Raw genomic sequence first — 20,507 nt, 5'->3', positions numbered from 1 at the left:
AGGGAGCTGGTAGGAAAAGGGATAGGGATGTAAGGCAGGAATTCAGGGAGTTAGGGTGGAAACTTAGATCTAGGACAACAGAGTTATTATCTCTGGGTTGTTACCTGTGCCACGTGACAGCGAGATGAGGAATAGGGACAGCGAGGAGTTGAACACGTGGCTACAGGGATGGTGCAGGAGGGAGGGTTTCAGATTTCTGGATAATTGGGGCTCATTCTGGGGTCGGTGGGACCTCTACAAACAGGATGGTCTACACCTGGACCAGAGGGGTACAAATATCCTGGGGGGGAAATTTACTAATGCTCTTCAGGAGGGTTCAAACTAGTACAGCAGGGGCTTGGGAACCTGAATTGTAGCTCCAGTATACAGGAGGTTGAGAGTCGTGAAGTCATGAATAAGGTTTTAAAGTTGCAGGAGTGTACTGGCAGGCAGGAAGGTGGTTTAAAGTGTGTCTTCTTCAATGCCAGGAGTATCCGGAATAAGGTGGGTGAACTTGCGGCATGGGTTGGTACCTGGGACTTCGATGTTGTGGCCATTTCGGAGACATGGATAGAGCAGGGACAGGAATGGTTGTTGCAGGTGCCGGGGTTTAGATATTTCAGTAAGCTCAGGGAAGGTGGTAAAAGCGGGGGAGAGGTGGCATTGTTAGTCAAGGACAGTATTACGGTGGCAGAAAGGACGTTTGATGAGGACTCGTCTACTGAGGTAGTATGGGCTGAGGTGAGAAACAGGAAAGGAGATGTCACCCTGTTCGGGGATTTCTATAGGCCTCCGAAAAGTTCCAGAGATGTAGAGGAAAGGATTGCAATGATTCTGGATAGGAGCGAAAGCAACAGGGTTGTTGTTATGGGGACTTTAACTTTCCAAATATTGACTGGAAACGCGATAGTTCGAGTACTTTAGATGGGTTGGTTTTTGTCCAATGTGTGCAGGAGGGTTTCCTGACACAGTATGTAGATAGGCCAACGAGAGGCGAGGCCATATTGGATTTGGTACTGGGTAATGAACCAGGACAGGTGTTAGATTTGGAAGTAGGTGAGCATTTTGGTGATAGTGACCACAATTCCATTGCGTTTACTTTAGTGATGGAAAGGGATAGGTATATACCGTAGGGCAAGAGTTATATCTGGGGGAAAGGCAATTATGATGCGATGAGGCAAGACCTAGGATGCATCGGATGGAGAGGAGAACTGCAGGGGATGGGCACAATGGAAATGTGGAGCTTGTTCAAGGAACAGCTACTGCGTGTCCTTGATAATATGTACCTGTCAGGCAGGGAGGAAGTGGTCGAGCAAGGGAACCGTGGTTTACTAAAGCAGTCAAAACACTTGTCAAGAGGAAGAAGGAGGCTTATGTAAAGATGAGACATGAAGGTTCAGTTAGGGTGCTCGAGAGTTACAAGTTAGCTCGGAAGGACCTAAAGAGAGAGCTAAGAAGAGCCAGGAGGGGACATTAGAAGTCTTTGGCAGGTAGGATCAAGGATAACCCGAAAGCTTTCTATAGATATGTCAGGAATAAACGAATGACTAGGGTAAGAGTAGGGCCAGTCAAGGACAGTAGCGGGAAGTTGTGCTTGGAGTCCGAGGGGATAGGAGAGGTGCTAAATTAATATTTTTCGTCAATTTTCACACAGGAAAAAGACAATGTTGTCGAGGAGAATACTGAGATTCAGGCTAGTAGACTAGAAGGGCTTGATGTTCATAAGAAGGAGGTGTTAGCAATTCTGGAAAGTGTGAAAATAGATAAGTCCCCTGGGCCAGATGGGATTTATCCTAGGATTCTCTGGGAAGCTAGCGAGGAAATTGCTGAGCCTTTGGCTTTGATCTTTAAGTCATCTTTGTCTACAGTAATCATGCCAGAAGACTGGAAGATAGTAAATGTTGTGCCCTTGTTCAAGAAGGGGAGTAGAGACAACCCCGGTAACTATAGACCAGTGGGCCTTACTTCTGTTGTGGGCAAAATCTTGGAAAGGTTTATAAGAGATAGGATGTATAATCATCTGGAAAGGAATAATTTGATTAGAGATAGTCAACACGGTTTTGTGAAGGGTAGGTCGTGCCTCACAAATCTTATTGCGTTCTTTGAGAAGGTGACCAAACAGGTGGATGAGGGTAAAGCAGTTGATGTGGTGTATATGGATTTCAGTAAAGCGTTTGATAAGGTTCCCCACGGTAGGCTACTGCAGAAAATACGGAGGCATGGGATTCAGGGTCATTTAGCAGTTTGGATCAGAAATTGGCTAGCTGGAAGAAGACAAAGGGTGGTGGTTGATGGGAAATGTTCAGACTGGAGTCCAGTTACTAGTGGTGTACCACAAGGATCTGTTTTGGGGCCACTGCTGTTTGTCATTTTTATAAATGACCTGGAGGAGGGCTTATAAGGATGGGTGAGTAAATTTGCAGATGACACTAAAGTCGGTGCAGTTGAGGACAGTGCAGAAGGATGTTACAAGTTACAGAGGGATATAGGTAAACTGCAGAGCTGGGCTGAGAGGTGGCAAATGGAGTTTAATGCAGAAAAGTGTGCGTTGATTCATTTTGGAAGGAATAACAGGAAGACAGAGTACTGGGCTAATGGTAAGATTCTTGGCAGTATGGATGAGCAAAGAGATCTCGGTGTCCATGTACATGGATCCCTGAAAGTTGTCACCCAGGTTGAGAGGGTTGTTAAGAAGGCGTACGCTGTGTTAGCTTTTATTGGTAGAGAGATTGAGTTTCGGAGCCATGAGGTCATGTTGCAGCAGTACAAAACTCTGGTGCGGCCGCATTTGGAGTATTGCGTGCAATTCTGGTCGCCGCATTATAGGAAGGATGAGGAAGCATTGGAAAGGGTGCAGAGGAGATTTACCAGAATGTTGCCTGGTATGGAGGGAAGATCTTATGAGGAAAGGCTGAGGGACTTGAGGCTGTTTTCATTCGAGAGAAGAAGGTTAAGAGGTGACTTAATTGAGGTATACAAGATGATCAGAGGATTGGATAGGGTGGACAGTGAGAGCCTGTTTCCTCGGATGGTGATGCGTAGCATGAGGGGGCATACCTTCAAATTGACTGGAGATAGATATAAGACAGATGTCAGAGGCAGGTTCTTTACTCAGAGAGTACTAAGGGCGTGGAATGCCCTGCCTGCAACGGTCGTGGACTCGCCAACACTAAGGGCATTCAAATGGTCATTGGATAGACATATGGACGATAAGGGAATAGTGTAGATGGGCTTTAGAGTGGTTTCACAGGTCGGCGCAACATCGAGGGCTGAAGGGCCTGTACTGCGCTGTAATGTTCTATGTTCTATGAAGGCATTCAGTCTGAGACAACTGCTCCAACCCCACAGTGTGACACATTGCAAGCAAGTTGTAACTTCAATTTGGGATTCTAATGAACCAGTAGCTGGCTTCTGTAAGGCATCTTTTACCTCATTGTATGTACTTTTGCATTCTTCTGCCATACCTGTTTGGTGTATAACAAGGTGCGTATAGGCTTCAATCGTGTTGCTAAGTTCGGCAAGAAATTGCCCATAATGCATTATCAATCCAAAATCAACCTTAATTGTGTTACATTTTGAGGACATGGTGCTTCTCAGATTGCTGCCATCTTCATCAGCTCCTTATGTAAGCAACTTTATCGATGATATGACCCAGGTAATTTTTGGATATCTTGAAAAAGCCACACTTTTTCTCTTAACTCGAAGATTATGGCTCTGTAGATGCTTCAGAGTAGCTTCCAAGTTCTTCAAGTTTTCCTGCTAACCTCAAACGGTGATGAGGATGTCATCTAAATAATATTACATTCCATTTATCCAAATGTGGAATTTGATCCATGGACCTCTGAAAAAGAGCAGGACCAGATGTTATTCCATAAACAAGTCTTCTCTAATGAAACAGACCTTTATACATCACAATGGTGAGTAGCAACGATGACTTTGCAGCCATATTCGTTTGTAAATCTACCTGTGAAAGATCAATTTTACCACCCCCGAGTGTCCCGCCTGCTCATTGGTCATGTCCTGTTCTCTGTGTTCATTAGCTGCCTGCCTGTGCCTGTCTGTGTATCATTATCTGCATGTCGACATATCATGACAGGCACTGGCAGCAGCCTTCTGGGCTGACTGACTGGTAGGTAACAACAGGCACTGGAGGAGTGGCATTGGTGAAAGTACGCATTATGTCATCCTGAGACTTGGCACTTTCTCAGAGTAGCGCCTCAGCAATCCTAGCAATCTGCTGGAGCACAGATGGCTGGACTTCTGAGAGACCCTGCAAGCCCCTGTGAGTACAAATGGTGGCAATAAGCAGAGAATTCATAATCTTAGTCTGAGTTTCCAGTGCAGCAATCTGACATTGCTTGACTTCAGCCTGTTGTGATATTGGCCAGCACAGGCTGCATTACAGCTAAGTCTGCAAGTGGCTTCATGAAGTTGCCCACCATTTGCACATTGGATGAGAAGAGTCCAAGTTCTGCGAGAAGCCCTGTGCAATGCTAGGTCTGGACTCTCAGTAATGGCAGGTTCTATGGAAAGTCTGTCAAAAATGCAACATGCATTTCTGTTTGCATGCTGTAGGTGGCTTAGGGGTGGTTAGAATTAGATTTACTTCATTTTTAACCTGATACTAACAAATCAATGAAAGTCAATTAATTTAATATTATTGTCTTAAAAGAGGTCGGTAATATAATTGGTTGATTGATTGAATCATGCATGTTTTGATTATGTAGCTTTAATTGTGCAATCTGGGAGGGATTCTCCACCCCGCCGCACCAGCACCCCCGCCGGTAGCGGGGTTCTCCGTTCCGCCAGCTGACCAATTGGATTTACCATTGTGGGCAGCTCCACGCCATCGTGAAATCCCCGGGCGTGGCTGTCCTGCCGGCATAACGAAGAATCTCAACAAAGAACCCAGCCCTTGTTTTTTTAATTTGTTGTGATAGCTTCAGTTGCAAGTTTCATACTGCATGTTTCAGAATAAATGAGCTGTGACCTCTGGTAATCTCACACAGCATGGAACCGAGAACTGGATCAAAATAACTCGAACCCATTTTCACCAGTTGAATGAATGGGGGTCCTTACAGTTCTCTGTTTCATCAGCTCAAGGTCCCAATTAGAACAAACCAAATACTGACCGTACAGTGTCTAAGGCAACAGCAGGCGAGAGTGGCTCTGAACAAGTGATCCAACTGTAGGAAAGGGTTAAAAAGCCGGAGTTCACCACCCAACTGCGCAAAAACAAAGAATTCCAGAGGTGGAAATTGCAGACTTAGTAAACAGAGAAGCTCCAGCACATGGCATAGCAAGATCAGGAAGCCATTAGAGCAAAAAAATCCTAAGAGGAGTCAAGCATGTGAACTGCTTCCAGAACTCTGATGGAATGTAAAAGCCAAGTGACTGGTCAAGTTACTGCCTTGATTGTTACTCCTGGCGTTGATGTATGTGTCTATCTGCTCAATTGCCTTTGAAGCGTGTGTCTGAAGGGCCTCCTGGCCCCCGTTGGTGGAGCACCTCTCTCTTCCTTTCAACTTCCTGGACTTAAACCTAGAGCACTGCACTGGAGAATGCCCTCTTTCAGGCCCGCTCCGCCATTGTTTACATCCGTTCCTGTTCGAATTCCCAGCCAGTTGAATAAACTCAAAACAAATTGTAACATACTTGTTAACATTGTTCTCCGTCTGTTGGAGGACAGGGTGACTTCTAACAGGAAGGAGCAGCAATGAACCAGCAGGGGACAAGCATGGATAAATGACCTCGCCCCTTTTGAGGAAATGGTACTGGGCATTATTGACACAGCCATGAGTGAGGCCATAAGTTGGATAAGCTGCTGCAGCCAGATGTGCCTTCTTCTCGAGAGGCACAGGCTGGCTTTACGTGCAGCCTAGCTTTAACTGATGTTAGTTTTTGTACAAATGTGCACTCCCTGCCTAGCATGCAGCCACTTGGCAGTGCAGTTAGCACTGTGCTGCATGTCACTATCATGGAAATGAGCAGGCAGCATTAAATTTGTATGCTGCCTGCATTACTTGCAATGGCAAAGGCTTCCTGATTCCTGCATCCAGTAATGGGCCTTACTGAATTTCAGCCCCATCACTTTCCGTACAGCAGGGGTGTAACAAAGTTTGTGTGAGAATTTTTACAATGGTTTGTTAATTTTTAATTCCACTTTTTAGAGCCTCAGCAACACTTAGATGTATTCTCCATGTAAACCAGCTTTTAAAAAAATTTGTTCATGGGATGTCGACATTTATTTATTGGCTATTCCCAATTACTGTTAATAAGGTGTGGTGAGCAGTCTTCTTATACTGCCTCAGTCGACGTAGTTACACCCACAGTACTATTCGGGAAGGAATTCCAGGATTTTGATATGATGACAATGAAGGAATGGTAATATATTTCCAACTCAAGAAAGTGTTATTTGGAAAGAACTCGGAAACCTACAATGTACCTGCATATTTATGCATTCAGCACATTTCAATTATGTATTGCAGTCTGAACATTTATTCAGCACATTCATGATCTCTTCTAAAACTATCCTAATATTACTGTAGTATTATAGTCAGGTGCCCTTGCATCTTGTTCTGGAGTATTCTGCTAGGCACATTAAGCAGACGAATGCCTGTGGAATTATTTCAGAGCTGATCCTATACTCCTGTACATTAGAATACTTTTTTCCCACTTTCCATACCTCAAATACATTTTACATAATTAAACTGCAAAAATAATATTAAACTTGTCTTTTTACAGAACTGGGCTAAAATAGCACATGTGCCAGTTTTGGCACAAACTTACATCACAAATATGAACTACACTTAAAATGTAAATGCCTTTAAATCAGCCCCTTACTATTGTTTTGTCATTAATATTCACTTCAGAGAAAAATTGGCAGAGTCAATAGAATTAACAATAAATGACAAAATGCCTAATGTTAACTAAATGCGCGAATACTTCTGTGAACAAAGCATTCCTTACAAGAAATAAGAAGCTCAGTGTCAAACTTGGTCTGGTAACTCTACTGTGAAAAGAACTTTGGGATATTTCACTACATTGTGGATGATATTCAAATCCAAGTTGACATTGTTGCTGTTAAAGTATCATGACCGGGATTCTCCAAAACCCCGGCTAAGTGTTGACACCGGCGTAAACACCGGGATGTTCCACACTCGCGTCAACGGACCTCTTGGCCCAGCGATTCAGGGGACCAGCACGGCGCCGGGGTGCAGCTCCGGCAGCGATACGCAGCCCTGCACTGCCGGCGCGGATCCATGCATGCGCGCGGCGACCATTTACGCACCGATGCATGTGCGTGGCGACCGGTTCCGCACCGACGCATGGTGGCCGTTTCCGCAACGGCAGCGTGCGACATGGCGTAGCGACACAGCAGCCCGGCCCGGAAGAAAGTAGCCCCCCCCCTGGATCGCGCACACACGCTGATCGGTAGCCGCCGATCGTGGGCCTGGCCGTCGTGGAGGCCCCCCTGGAGTCTGATCCCTCCGCCTCCCCCACCAGGACAGCCAACGCGGCCGCGGTCCGAGCTCCCGCTGGGTGGAACCAGAATGGAACCATGCCGGTGGAACTCGGCCGGTCGATCGCGGAGAATCGCCGTGGGGGCCGATTCTTTGGTCGCTAGAGAATCACGTCCCGGCGTCGGAGCGCCCTGCGGGAATTTCCGGCGTCACCGCCGATTCTCCGACCTGAGCAGGCTCAGAGGATCCCAGCCCCTTTGATCAAGGCTGCAGTGATGAACAGAAGCTGAGCCTCCTCCATGCACGGGTGAACCATTGCATTTCTGTCCTGCTCGACGAAGCCGCTTCCTATACAGAGGCCCTCGCACTACTCGAACGCCTCTACGTGCGGCCTGTGAACGAAGTCTACGCGTGACACGTCTTCACCACTCGCCGCCAGCGCCCCGGGGAGTCGCTAGATGATTACCTAGGCAACCTCAAAGCCCTCGCGCGCAACTGTAACTACCAGGCCGTTACGGCCATTCAGCACATCGAGCTCGCCATGCGAAACGTTTACGTGGCAGGGGTCTGATCGAACTATGTGAGACAGCGCCTGCTCGAAAAAGGGGCCCAGGACCTGGACGACATGGTAAAACTGGCTACCTCTCTGGAGGTCGCTTCTCAGAGCCTTACTGCGTTCCCGGCCGACCACGCAACCCCCTCGTGGGCCACCGACCAGAGACTACCCCAGGCCTGTGCCGCGCAGCTGCCCGCCCATCATGGGGGGGCTACCCTGCTTTTTTTGCAGCCAGTCTCAACACCCCCGGCAGCACTGCCCGGCCCGCATCGCAAACTGCAGCAGCTGCGGGCGAAAAGGACACTTCGCCAAGGTCTGCCTGGCCAGGTCTAAGAACTCAAACTCACAGACCCGATCCACAGACTCACAGGCCCGCAGACCCCGCAAGGTGGCAACGTGTCTGCCGCCTCCGCCTCTGCACAACACGTGCGACTCATGGGGGCCACCATCTTGGCCATCCTCCCCCATGCGGCCGGCCACGTGCGATCCATGGGGGCCGCCATCTTGGCCGGCATCTGCTACGCCGCTCGACGCGTACGACCTACACGGACAGCCATCGCGGGGCCTCCCCAGCACCTCCGATCACACCGCCGGCTACCCACAACTCAGCGCGGTCACCCTGGACCAGTCACGACCTAAGCACCTCTGGAGCGCCATGATGGCCGCCCAGGTTAACGGGTACGAGACACCTTGCCTCTTCGACTCCGGGAGCACAGAGAGCTTCATTCACCCGGACAACATTCCCGATGCAACAAACCATCTCCCTCACCTCTGGGTCGCACTCGGTGCAAATTCAAGGGTACACTACTGCAACCCTAGCGATACAGGGCACTGAGTACGCTAATTTTCAACTATATGTGCTCCCAGACCTCTGTGCTCATCACCTTTTGGGACTCGACTTCCAGTGCAACCACAGGAGCCTAACTCTTAAGTTCGGGGGGCCCCTGCCCCCGTTCACCATATGCAGCCTCGCGACCCTAAAAATCGACTCTTCCCCCCCCCCCCCCCAACCCCCCTTCACAAACCTCACCGCCGATTGCAAGCCCAAAGCCACCAGAAGCAGGCGGTAAAGCATGCAGGACAGGACGTTCATTAGGTCCGAGGTCCAGCGTCTCTTGCGGGACAGAGTCATAGAGGCCAGCAATAGCCCCTGGAGAGCTCAGGTGGTGGTCATCAAGACCGGGGAAAAGTTCCGGATGGTGGTTGATTACAGCCAGACCATTAACCAGTTTACGCAACTCGATGCGTACCCCCTTCCCCGGATTGCAGACATGGTAAATCAGATCACGCACTACTGCGTGTTCTCCACGGTGGATCTTAAGTCTGCATACCACCAGCTCCCAATCCGCCCAGAGGACTGCCACTACACGGCGTTTGAGGCAGACGGCCGCCTTTTCCATTTCCTCCGGGTCCCCTTTGGCTTCACGAACGGGGTTTCGGTGTTCCAACGAGTGATGGACCAAATGGTGGACCAGTACGGGCTGCGGGCCACGTTTCCGTACTTGGACAATGTCACCATCTGCGGCCATGATCAGCAGGACCACAACGCCAACCTCCACCGATTTCTCCAATCCGCCCAAAAACTCAACCTCACCTACAACAAGGAGAAATGCGTTTTCCGCACAACCAGGCTAGCCATCCTCGGCTACGTCATGGAAAACGGGGTCCTAGGGCCCGACCCTGACCCCTCCTACAACTCCCTCTCCATCACTGTCCCAAGGCCCTGTAGAGGTGCCTTGATTTTTCTCCTATTACGCCCAGTGGGTCCCCCAGTATGCGAACAAAGCCTGCCCACTATTTAATGCCACCCTCTTTCCACTGGCAGCCGAGGCCCTCCAGGTCTTCAACTGCATCAAGGCGGTAAAGGCATCCCAGCCCTTTGAACACCTCAGTATCGATCTCAAAGCGCCCCTCCCCTCCAATAACCGCAACACGTACTTCCTTAACATCATAGATGAGTTCTCCCGCTTCCCGTTTGCCATCCCCTGCCCTGATATGACCACCCCCACTATCAGTAGAGCCCTGCATAGTGTCTTCACCCTGTTGGTTTCCCCAATTATGTCTACAGCGACAGGGGCTCGTCGTTCATGAGTGACGAACTGCGTCAGTACCTGCTCAGTAAGGGCATCGCCTCGAGCAGGACTACCAGTTATAACCCCAGGGGAAACAGGCAGGTGAAGAGGGAGAATGCGACAGTCTGGAAGACAGTCCTACTGACCCTACGGTCCAGGAATCTCCCAGTTTCTCACTGGCAGGAGGTCCTCCCCGATGCGCTCCACGCTATTAGGTCCCTCCTTTGCACGGCCACAAATCAGACTCCTCATGACCGCTTGTTTCTTTTCCCTAGGGGAGCTACCTCAGGGGCCTCGCTTCCGCCCTGGCTGATGACACCGGATCCAGTTCTCCTCCGAAAACACGTTTGGAGCCATAAGACTGACCCCCTGGTAGAGAGGGTCCAGCTCCTGCACTCCAACCCACACTATGCGTACGTCGAACACCCCGATGGCCGGCAAGATACCGTCTCCCTCCGGGACCTGGCGCCCGCAGGCTCCACCACCACTACCACTACCACTACTGCATCCCCCACACTATGTCCCGTCCAACCTCCCATGTTCAGCGCCTCCACCCCTATATGGTTCCCACGCTCTCTCCCACCCGCCGCACCGGTCCACAGGAATGAAGCTCCGGAAGAGCCGCTCCCGGAGTCCACGCCTGTGCCTGCTATGGACCCACTTCTACAGCCACCCGAAGCGGCTGCAACACCAGTGCTTCGGCGGTCGCAACGTATGATCCGGGCACCGGACCGACTGAATCTATGAGCCCGTCAACCCTGCCGGACTTCATTTTTTAAACAAGGGGTCAATGTGGTGAATGTACAATTACTGATAATTCATCAGTGCACTGTATTATGTTGTGTTATGTTATTAACCCTGTGGGCTCCACCTGTGGGCCATTGTGTGGCTTCACCCACAGGGGGATATGTTGGGGCATGTACTGGCTCTGCCCATGGCTCCACCCCTTTAGAGGAAGTATAAGAGCAGCTGACCTGCGGGGCCGCCTTCAGTATTGTACCGGTCGCAGGTAGGCACAGTTCTAAGCTGATTAAAATCACGGTTTACTTCTCCACGTGTCTTCGAGTTAATTGATGGTCACATCAAGACCTATCCACCTTCGGCTCCTGCACCATATTCCAATTCCCCCCGCACCATTAACCTGTGGGTATCCAAATCCAAAATGACACCCAGCATCTCTTCACAAACCACACTTCATCCCAGTTGGGGCAATATACCCTCGCCAGCGCCACCAACCTCCCCTCTAACACCTCCGTCACTATATTGTACGTGCTCCATGGTCCGTCACCACCTTCTCCATCTGAAACCTCACTCTCTTGCCCATCAATACCTCTACCCCAGAGCCCAGCTATCGAACCCCAAATGGAAAACTTGACTCATCCAACCCTTCTGAAACCTCGCCTGATCTTTCACCCTCAGGTGATTCTCCTGCAGCATCACCATGTCAGCCTTTAAGCGCTTTAAATGTGTAAAAACCCTCAACCTCTTCACCGGCCCCCTAACCACCTCATGTTCCACGTTACTAGTCTGACCGGGGGGGGTCTCTCACTCCCCCGCATTTCCTATCCACCATCATCATAAACCCGGGCCCTGCCCTTCGGGCCTGACACACCCAGTCCCTTAGTTGCCGTCGAACCCCTCTCCCATCCCAGAATCCCCCCATTCACTTCCTCTTGAAAACACCTCTCCCAGTATCGATCCCATCCCCCAACCTTTCACACTTCCCAGGCCCATCAAAACCTGTTCGACCGGGTTCCAATGACCGCGGCCCCCTCTCCCCCACCACACTCCCGTTCACTAGCCAACCTTCATTTGCCTGTGTGGAGGCCCCTGCCCAGGCCCCCTCCCCCCCAAGTCATCTCCCCATGACCTGGTCCCTGAAACCAAAGACAAACAAACATAACTAGTGCAACAAACAAAACGCTCCCCAGAAAACCGCCATAACCCCAAAGCTCAATATATTCATACCCAACTGTAGCCCATAACGATTGGTAAATTACCCTTTCCCATCAACTCTCTTGAAAAGCCCGACTGTTTCCCCCACAAATAGAAAACAAATAAACAACCTGAAATGAGAAATAAAGGCTGTACACAACATTTAACCCCCTTCCACTCAGTCCAAAGCCAAACCTCAGTCCCATCTCTCATTTCAACCCCAGTCCTTCGGCCTTCACAAACACCTCCGCTGCCTCCACCGTCTCAAAGTAGAGGTCTTTCAAGTTGTAGGTCACCCTCAGCTTCTCCGGATCTCGCACCATTACCGTAGAGTGCGCCTTCACCCGAGCGCAGGCTGCCCGCCTTCTTGCTAGCTCCACAGTTAGGTCCTGGTATCTTTGAATACCAACTCCTTCCCACTTCACCTTACGCCCAACTCAGGACGTTCGCTTTAACATGAAACTTGTGAAAGCAAATTATGACCTTCCTTGGCGACTCGTTTGCTTGGGCAGAGCGACCGATGAGCCCTATCTAGCTCGTACCGGAAGGGTTCTTCACCCTCCCCCAACAACTCGGCCAACATCTTTCTGAAGTACTCAGTTGGCCTTGGGCTCTCCACCCCCTCAGGCAAGCCCACAATTCATAAACTCTGCCACCTCGACCTATTCTCCAGGTCCTCCACCTTGACTCTCTCTTTGTTGGCCTCCATCACCCTCTGCAGCACCTCACACATCGAGGTGAACTGGTCGCAATGGTGCGACAGAGCTTCCTTCATCCCCTTCAAATTCTCTCCTTGCTCCCGTACCTCGGTTGATGTCTTCAGCACCGCTGCCCTCACCGGTGCCATCGCCTCCTCCACCCACTCCTTCATCGCAGCCATCATCTCATTTTGTATCACCTTCATGTGCTTGGCGAACTGCCTCTCAAATTCTCCGGCCAAACCTCACTCAAAGTCTCCACTGTGAAGAGTGCAGCCCCACCTAGTGACCCAGCCTCCGCCAGCTTTCCTGCTGCCGGGCTGACCCGTTCATTCGATGGCGAACCTTCACTCACCCACTTTTTCCCAGTGGCTTTTTTCTGGGTCTTAGACATTCCCCACCTTCCTTATGCCTTCCTGCACCAGCTTGTTCAAAACATGCCCCTGGAAAAGGGCATTAAAATCCAAAAACTAGAGCCTCGAGCAAGAGCTACCCAATGTGCGACTTCCACCTACATGCCGCCACTGGAAATCGATCAAATGCATCCATAATGCCCATTTTTCGCGCCATTCCAGATACCGGTTCCTAGGGTCCATACATCAACCAACTTCCTCCCTTCCAATTCTTTTAAATGTATGGCACAAACTATCCCATTATTCACAATGCAAATTAGAAATGTTTTTCTTTATGCACGATTGTGATTTGACTTTTTCCTGTGTAGTGTCCTGTACAGAGTGGGAAGACTTCTGAATTCGGAGCCTGATAAGGTTCTGTGCACAAACATAACTAGTGCAAACTCTATCCACTTCAACGACAAGCACATTTTCAAACTGTCCTCTTTACTCATTGGTGTAATCAATATTTTTTAAAAAAACCTTCAACATTGATGGCTTACTTTGCTCAACGTATGTGTGTGAGTTCATGCCTGAGAATCTTCCTCTGCTCTCAATACTGTCTCCACTGTTTTCTGCAACCATTTTCTTCTTTCAGCAACTTATTTTCTTGACTCAATCCTCATCGCCAGTTTTCTCTTTTATTATATCTTAGTTAGCCACAAAGAGAAAAGGTATGGAAGTGCCCACACTCTGGATTCCTTCAAACATTATTAAGAGGTGTTGCCTATACAATCTTAAGGTGAAGAACTGGAAGCCTGCATAAAACACTGCTGCTAGCACTGCAGATCACATGACACACTGCAGATCATATGACTCTTTACCAGCAGGGTGTATTCCCTGATACATAACAATAGCCACCTGAGTTTACTCTTCCAATAGATCATACAAGCTGTGTTGTCAAAAGACTCCCTCCAACTTTGTTTAACCTCTAGAGGGAGATGAATAACCACAGATGCATCTTCAAATTTTGCAAAAAGATTTCTGTGCTCCCAGACGTAATTAAACAAAGCCCACAGAATATCAATCAAATATTATATCCTCTCTTCTTTTTGCATTTGCATTCATAGATCATATTTCCAACGGGATTGGAATAAAACTTTCCCAAAAAGTATTACAAAATCTTGTTGTTCAAGAGTTTATGTACAGCAATACATAAGGATCATATTTGCCCATGGGCATGTACTGCAATGTACTACATAGGCCAACTGTCACAATTACAAGCTTGATTGTCACTGCATATTTTTATACACACATGGATCTAAGAGTTAAAACTGGATTGGTGGAATTTAATCATATGAGGAAGCTTACATACCATATAACATGCTTCATCTAAACTATTCTGAACTTCATCATCTCCACTTCATCAACAAGTTAAACTTCCTTATTCACCTGGTTAGGTTTGTCACCCTACTTTAGGGCAATGTTCATGCATTTCATCATTTAATTAATGTACTCATCTATTGGTTCTCATTGAAAGATTTCGATCGTAACTGCAAACCTTCACAGATAAGCATGGACCCATGTCCTGTCATGTTGTTGCATGTCGTTTTGATGCTTCAGAACTTTGTGCCACAGACTTGTTTTCATGACTATATGCTAGTGTGATATCACATTGTATTTCAAGACAAAATGAATTAAGGTATGTGCAATGATATGAGGACTGAAAGAATAAATAGGTCATAGAATATATAAAATGGAGACAATTCATCCCATCATATCTGTGCCAGTGCAAACTCATTTAGCTGGCTCTATTTACATAAATCCAATTTGCCTTGTTTTTCCTTTGTTTCTCCCAAACATTTCCTTTCCTAACACTTTGCCAATTTGCTTTTTAATAATGTTTTAGTCCATGTCTTAATAGCAACATATGATTAAGGTGCAATTTTCTATCAAAAATTAAAGGAGAACATGCTGGAAAACATACAAATGTTCAGTTAGCATCTGTAAAGGGCAAGACTCCTTCGGCAGCACCTTCCGAACCCACAACCACTGCCATCTAGAAGAACAAGGGCAGCAATTACATGGGAACATCACTACCTGAACGTCCCCCCCCCCCCCCCCCCCCAAGTCACTCACCAACTTGACTTGTAAATATATCACCGTTCCTTCAATGTCACTGGGTCAAAATCCTGGAACTCTCTCCCGAACAGCACAGTGGATGTGTCTGCACCATATAAACGGCAGCGGTTCAAGCAGTCAGCTGACCACCACCTTTTCAAGGGCAAATAGGGACGGGCAACAAATGCTGGCCTTGTCAACGAAGCTCACATCCCGTAAAAATGAATTAAAAAGACAGATTCTGTTTTTTTTAGGCATGTACCAATCATTTTCTAGTTTCATTTGATTTCCAGTATTTATTGATTTTCTGCTTTTATTTCCAGAACATTTTAAGCTGTTACTCATTGGTCTTGGTGTCATTTTTGTGAATGACTGCTGCACTTTAAAAAAAACTTTGATATCTTTCGTATAATAGGATGTCCAACACTGCATTCAATATTCAAACTGTAGCCTAACAAATCAATATCTTGTACAAATTTGACATCATCTTTTGGGTTTTATACAAAGGAACATTAATATATAAACAAGGTTTTTGGGGCATTTTCTTCCTACCTTCAAATATTTATTTATTTGCATTACTATATCTCCCTCACCCTCTCATTTTATTTTACAATATTTATATTTTTGATTCTTTTCACTGTTCCACAAACCTACTATTTTGTCATTTTCTGAATAGATCCCTACAGTTGCCCACTTTATTAACCTTTCTCGGTCTTCCTGCAATCTCATTTTTACCTTACAGTTTGCCATGCTATTAATTTGAAGCATAGACAACCCAAAATAATTCCTTTCATATTTGTCTAAATTAAAAACAAACGTAATCCCAAACATTATGTAGCTACATTTTCATAACCAGTTTCTCACGTGGAATCTTATGAAATGTCTTCTGAAAATCTACCTCTATAACATCTACCACATTTTTAAAAATTAATGATGATTGTCTCTGAATAGCTCATGGATTTCTAATCGTACTGTAATTTGAACTTGTATTGTGGACTGTAATAGGAATAATTGTACAAGAAACAGATTACCAATTGGGCACTCCTGGTCACAAAGTTACAGACAACATATGTCTACATTTCTCATATTCCTGCCCTTCTTTGGGTTGAGGAAAGTACCCCTTTGACATTTACCATAACAGAAATAAGACTAATTGGTCTATAATTTCTTGTTTTAAAAAAAATGCAATTCCTATTTGAATACTTATCTCCAGTGGTGACTCTCTTACATCCTTCTCAGTTACTCCCAAAGCAGTTGGTTAAAACTTGACATGAAATACTTAAGAATCACTACCATTTCCTCATTGTCAAGTACATAATGCTTCCCTTTGTCTCCAAATGGTTTCATATTTTCTTTGACTTTCCTTTTAAAATTTTATAGACTTATAAAAATGTTTCCCATCTGGGCTGTCAGTATTTCATTCTCGCTCTTCGGCTCTTTCTGTAACCTTTCTACATACAGTAGTGGTCTGTCCCCTCTCATCCATATTTATAACATGGCTTTTTAAAGTTTTATTTTTGTTCTTTTTTTTTCTTATTCATGAAACCCCTACCTTTGATGTACCCCCTTCACTCTTTATTTGGAATGCGTTTACCCTGTTTCCATCCCTTACCTACTTTTTGACGTACCCTATTCGCAGATGAGAGGGCTGAGAACCTCTGTTGCGTGCATAGCACCAAGGATTTCCTGCACACCAGGTATGCAAACATTATATTTATGCGTGGGGAAACAATTTCACTGATTAGCTCACCGCTATTTTAACAATATTTAATCGCAGCGATTTTTGAAAAACTGTGTGAATATACATTTTGTAAAACAATCAATGGGTAAATGTCATCTTTCAATGAAAAAGGTCAAAAATTTCGAAATGTCACAACGCTTCTACTTTCCTGACTACATTTCCAATACTTTGCACATTTGATATGAACACTGCAATCTTGCCATGTTCTCTTTCCTTCTTTTTTCCCATCATTTTCCTACTCCACAAACACTTTAATTAACACTAATAAATTCACCGGATTAGATTAGCCAATGCTTTCAGATACCGCCCAATTTTGCTGAAATCAACCTAATTTACACAATTATGTTAAAATTATCCCCTTAATCCTCCTTCATTTAAGTGCAGCTCATCGCATCGACAAAGCTTGTCCCCAAATTCATTCCACTCGCTAAATCAGGCAGTTTTGCCTAAATGGCTTCTTCCTACCTGTCATCGAGAATATTTGATTTACCCATTTCCCCATAAACTCCTACACTATATATACTATGTCACAAATTAATTGTTTCTTGAAATAAAGTTTTGCAGTTTTCAGAGCGGACTGTATCTAGAAGGCTTAAAAAACCTCCACCATGAACGACACTTTTTAAATGTGTTGGATTCAACGATTCAAAGCAAGTGCCAGGATTCCAGCACTGTGCTGCAAATAAGTGAAGGTAATTCCAGAAAATGGCAGAGCCGGGAGGTGTCAGTCATCCAGTGGCCGCTAGGTGTATCTGTGCGCCGTTTTGAAGTACAGCTGAACGGTAAAACCTGTGTGAAAAAGCTCATCACCGAAAACACATCTCGTGGCTCTTCGCGAAATGCATCCGGTCTGCGAAAGGTTTATAGCGCAAAGACCTTAAATTCCTTCGGATCTCTCATGCAAACCTCAGAGGAAGTCGGCAAAAATTAGGTTTACAGGAATTGAAATGAAAAACGCACTGATTAGGATTACCCCGACGAGATAAGAGTTGTACGGTTGCTGGGTTTTAATGGTGGTGAATGGGGAAACTATTACAAATTCGACAAATGTTGGTATGTAGTCTCTGAATAGCAGCGAGCTCGAATCCTTTCGCAGCTGTAGAAGTGCCGAGTGCATCGTGCCGTCGATAAGAGTGAGAAGGGGAAAAACAAGGAAGATTCTTCAAGTCGCATGTTTTTTCACATGATGTACGTGAATAGCTAATAAATACCAACCGTTTGGCAAGCCCACAGATTGTAGCTAGGAGCTCTGGTACTGGTAAAGAATTTTGGTTTATTATTTTTAAGTATACGTGACATATACGTATAATGTCCAGTGGGTAAAACACGTTGTATGTATGTCAGTCGCTGTAATCCGACTATACGGGTATCGGAAATAGTCCAATTTGCCAAAACGATTGCTGCCAAAAACGCATTTTCAAATCAAAAATGTGGAAGTCCAAATTTTTTTTTGTGCGTTTACTGTCTACATAACGTGGTGTTGTCGCGGTCGCAGTTGTTTTACCAAATTATTTTATTATATTTAAGTATAAATTGCAGAAAACCTGAGTCTCATTGGCAGAACGAAATCAATTTCCAACCGCTTTAATTAAAATGAACCGTACAAATTGCTTATATTAATTGACTTATAATTAAGAGGAGTTGAGTTTTCATCACCCATCCTAGTAGGGCATGATGTCACAAAAATGCATATGGTCTCCAGAATAATTATACAAAATGAAATTACTGACAGTTCAGTTTTATTTCTGCCTAATTATAGATTTGCATTTATTATGCGATATTAATTCCTAATCTATTCCGCATCTCGGGGTTGCTCATAACAAAAGTTTATATAGCTTGCAAAAGATTTTTGGCAAGCTACAGAAACATGCCAGCAAATCAAACGCACCTGATGTTCTGATTGATGTGCAGCATTGAATTTTTGCAAGCAATAGACATCTGAGGGCACTGGTTATACAGCTGAACGTGCATCTTGTTTTTAAAATGCAACTGAAAATCGCATTAAATATGTTTTCAGTTGTTGAAACAAACATGAAATTCCTTTTGAATGTATCACAAATATACTGCTATAAAATTCTAGGGTAATATCAATCTGTGCTGCCACAAAGTGAATTACATTGCAGGCGTTTTAGCCGATAACCCAACGTTAATTAATTAATTGGAGCACCTGATAGTTATTTCCCCAAAAAAAGTCAAGTGTAAAATATTCTTCAGGTGGAATTGGTCACTGATGCCTTTACGTGTGAGAAACGCTTGCATTGCGCGATTTGATAATCGGAGGCAGTCTTTTAGTTCGACAAAAGCGTTGCTCGTACTTAAAAGCTTTATTGTGTCACGGATCTTTGCATGTATTTATTCCAGTGCATTTGCGTTCGGGCTCAGGATAGTTCAACGATTGCTGCCTACTGAGCAACGCTGCTTAATTGAAGGCAACAAAAATGAGATTTTAGCACGGCTCTTTTTGCAGTTGTAATGAAGAGAACTTGGAAAATATTTTTCTCATTTACCGTTTTCATTCTTGGGAATTAAAAAAAAAAAAAAGTGCTGTTCTGCTTCTTGTAGCAATCTTTAAAGTATTTTAAATTATTGTACTGAACCCACATATACAACTCAATCTATGGAAATAGGTTCAGTAATCACAAAACATATTTTAGTAGCTAGTAGATCTCCAGTGTTACTCATGGCTAGTTGGTGCATGGGGTGCTGTGTTCTGTATATGTTGCTTAGAGTGAACTGATGTGGTTGGTTGATTTCTCATTGAGCTGTTCTAGTTGTGCAAGAGCTTCATTTATCTGTTGGGGTTGAAGCAGGCACAAAGTCACGGCATGGCCTTTATGTGACTACTTCTGTGGATCTACAGATTTGGGATTTCCGGAAGAACTGGGTTGAAGACACCTGTGTCTCACTTATTTTAGCATTGTATTTGTTTTGCTGGATCTGTTTACCTGTACTGGCAGTCTTGTGCTAATTACACTCCTCCTGTTTTCTGTCACTTATCCCATTTTGTCTCCAACCATCCCTCTTTTTATTTAATTGTTGGTATAACAGAAGCGGTAATCTAGATTTCACTAGCTGCTTTCAATTCATCCATGAGAGGAAGGTCAGGCACCAGGTGAAAGTAAGGGGGTATGTATGTGACTGCATATATGAATGTTCTTTTACATTGGACCATTGGACGTTGAGTATAAAGGCATGTGAGCATATAAACTGGCAGAGCAGAGTGCATCTGGGATTGAACTTGTGTTTTCATGTAATTGTGGGAATGGAGAAATTGGGTTGGGGAATTTAATGCAAATTTGTGATTTGATTTTAAATGGTGTTTATGTCATCAATTATTTTTGAGAATAAAAAGTGATGTGCGAAACAGTTTGGGGAATACGCGGAACGCACAACAGCTAGGGATAGCTGTAAAGAGACAAATGTAGGTTAATATTTCAGGTTAGTACTGATTCTGCCCAAAGGTCATTGAGGTGAAAATTTAATGCTATCTTATAGGATGGGAATAGTGGGATATGGACCCAGGAAGTGTAGAAGATTGTAGTTTAGTCGGGTAGCATGGTCCGCACAGACTTGGAGGGCCGAAGGGCCTGTTCCTGTGCTGTACATTTCT

General features: G+C 45.6%; 1 protein-coding gene across 11 annotated transcripts in view; it reads left to right on the top strand.

The window, feature by feature from the left end:
• The window catches only part of nlgn1 (neuroligin 1), an 890,004-nt gene that overhangs the window by 63,462 nt on the left and 806,035 nt on the right, over positions 1–20,507 (top strand). The window contains exon 1 of one of the 11 annotated variants that reach the window (XM_072474384.1): positions 17,737–17,950. The exons of 7 other annotated variants lie outside the window; for them this stretch is intronic. The gene's annotated coding sequence lies outside the window, so the exon portion shown is untranslated. Of the gene's footprint in view, positions 1–17,736; positions 18,156–20,507 lie in introns of those variants that run through there. 3 more of the 11 variants (XM_072474383.1, XM_072474382.1, XM_072474381.1) reach the window with 3 other exon arrangements.

This window comes from Scyliorhinus torazame, chromosome 14, assembly GCF_047496885.1.
Source record: "Scyliorhinus torazame isolate Kashiwa2021f chromosome 14, sScyTor2.1, whole genome shotgun sequence".
Taxonomy (NCBI): domain Eukaryota; kingdom Metazoa; phylum Chordata; class Chondrichthyes; order Carcharhiniformes; family Scyliorhinidae; genus Scyliorhinus; species Scyliorhinus torazame.
The sequence above is the reverse complement of the archived record's forward strand: the minus strand, read 5'-3'. Positions and strand labels throughout refer to the sequence as shown.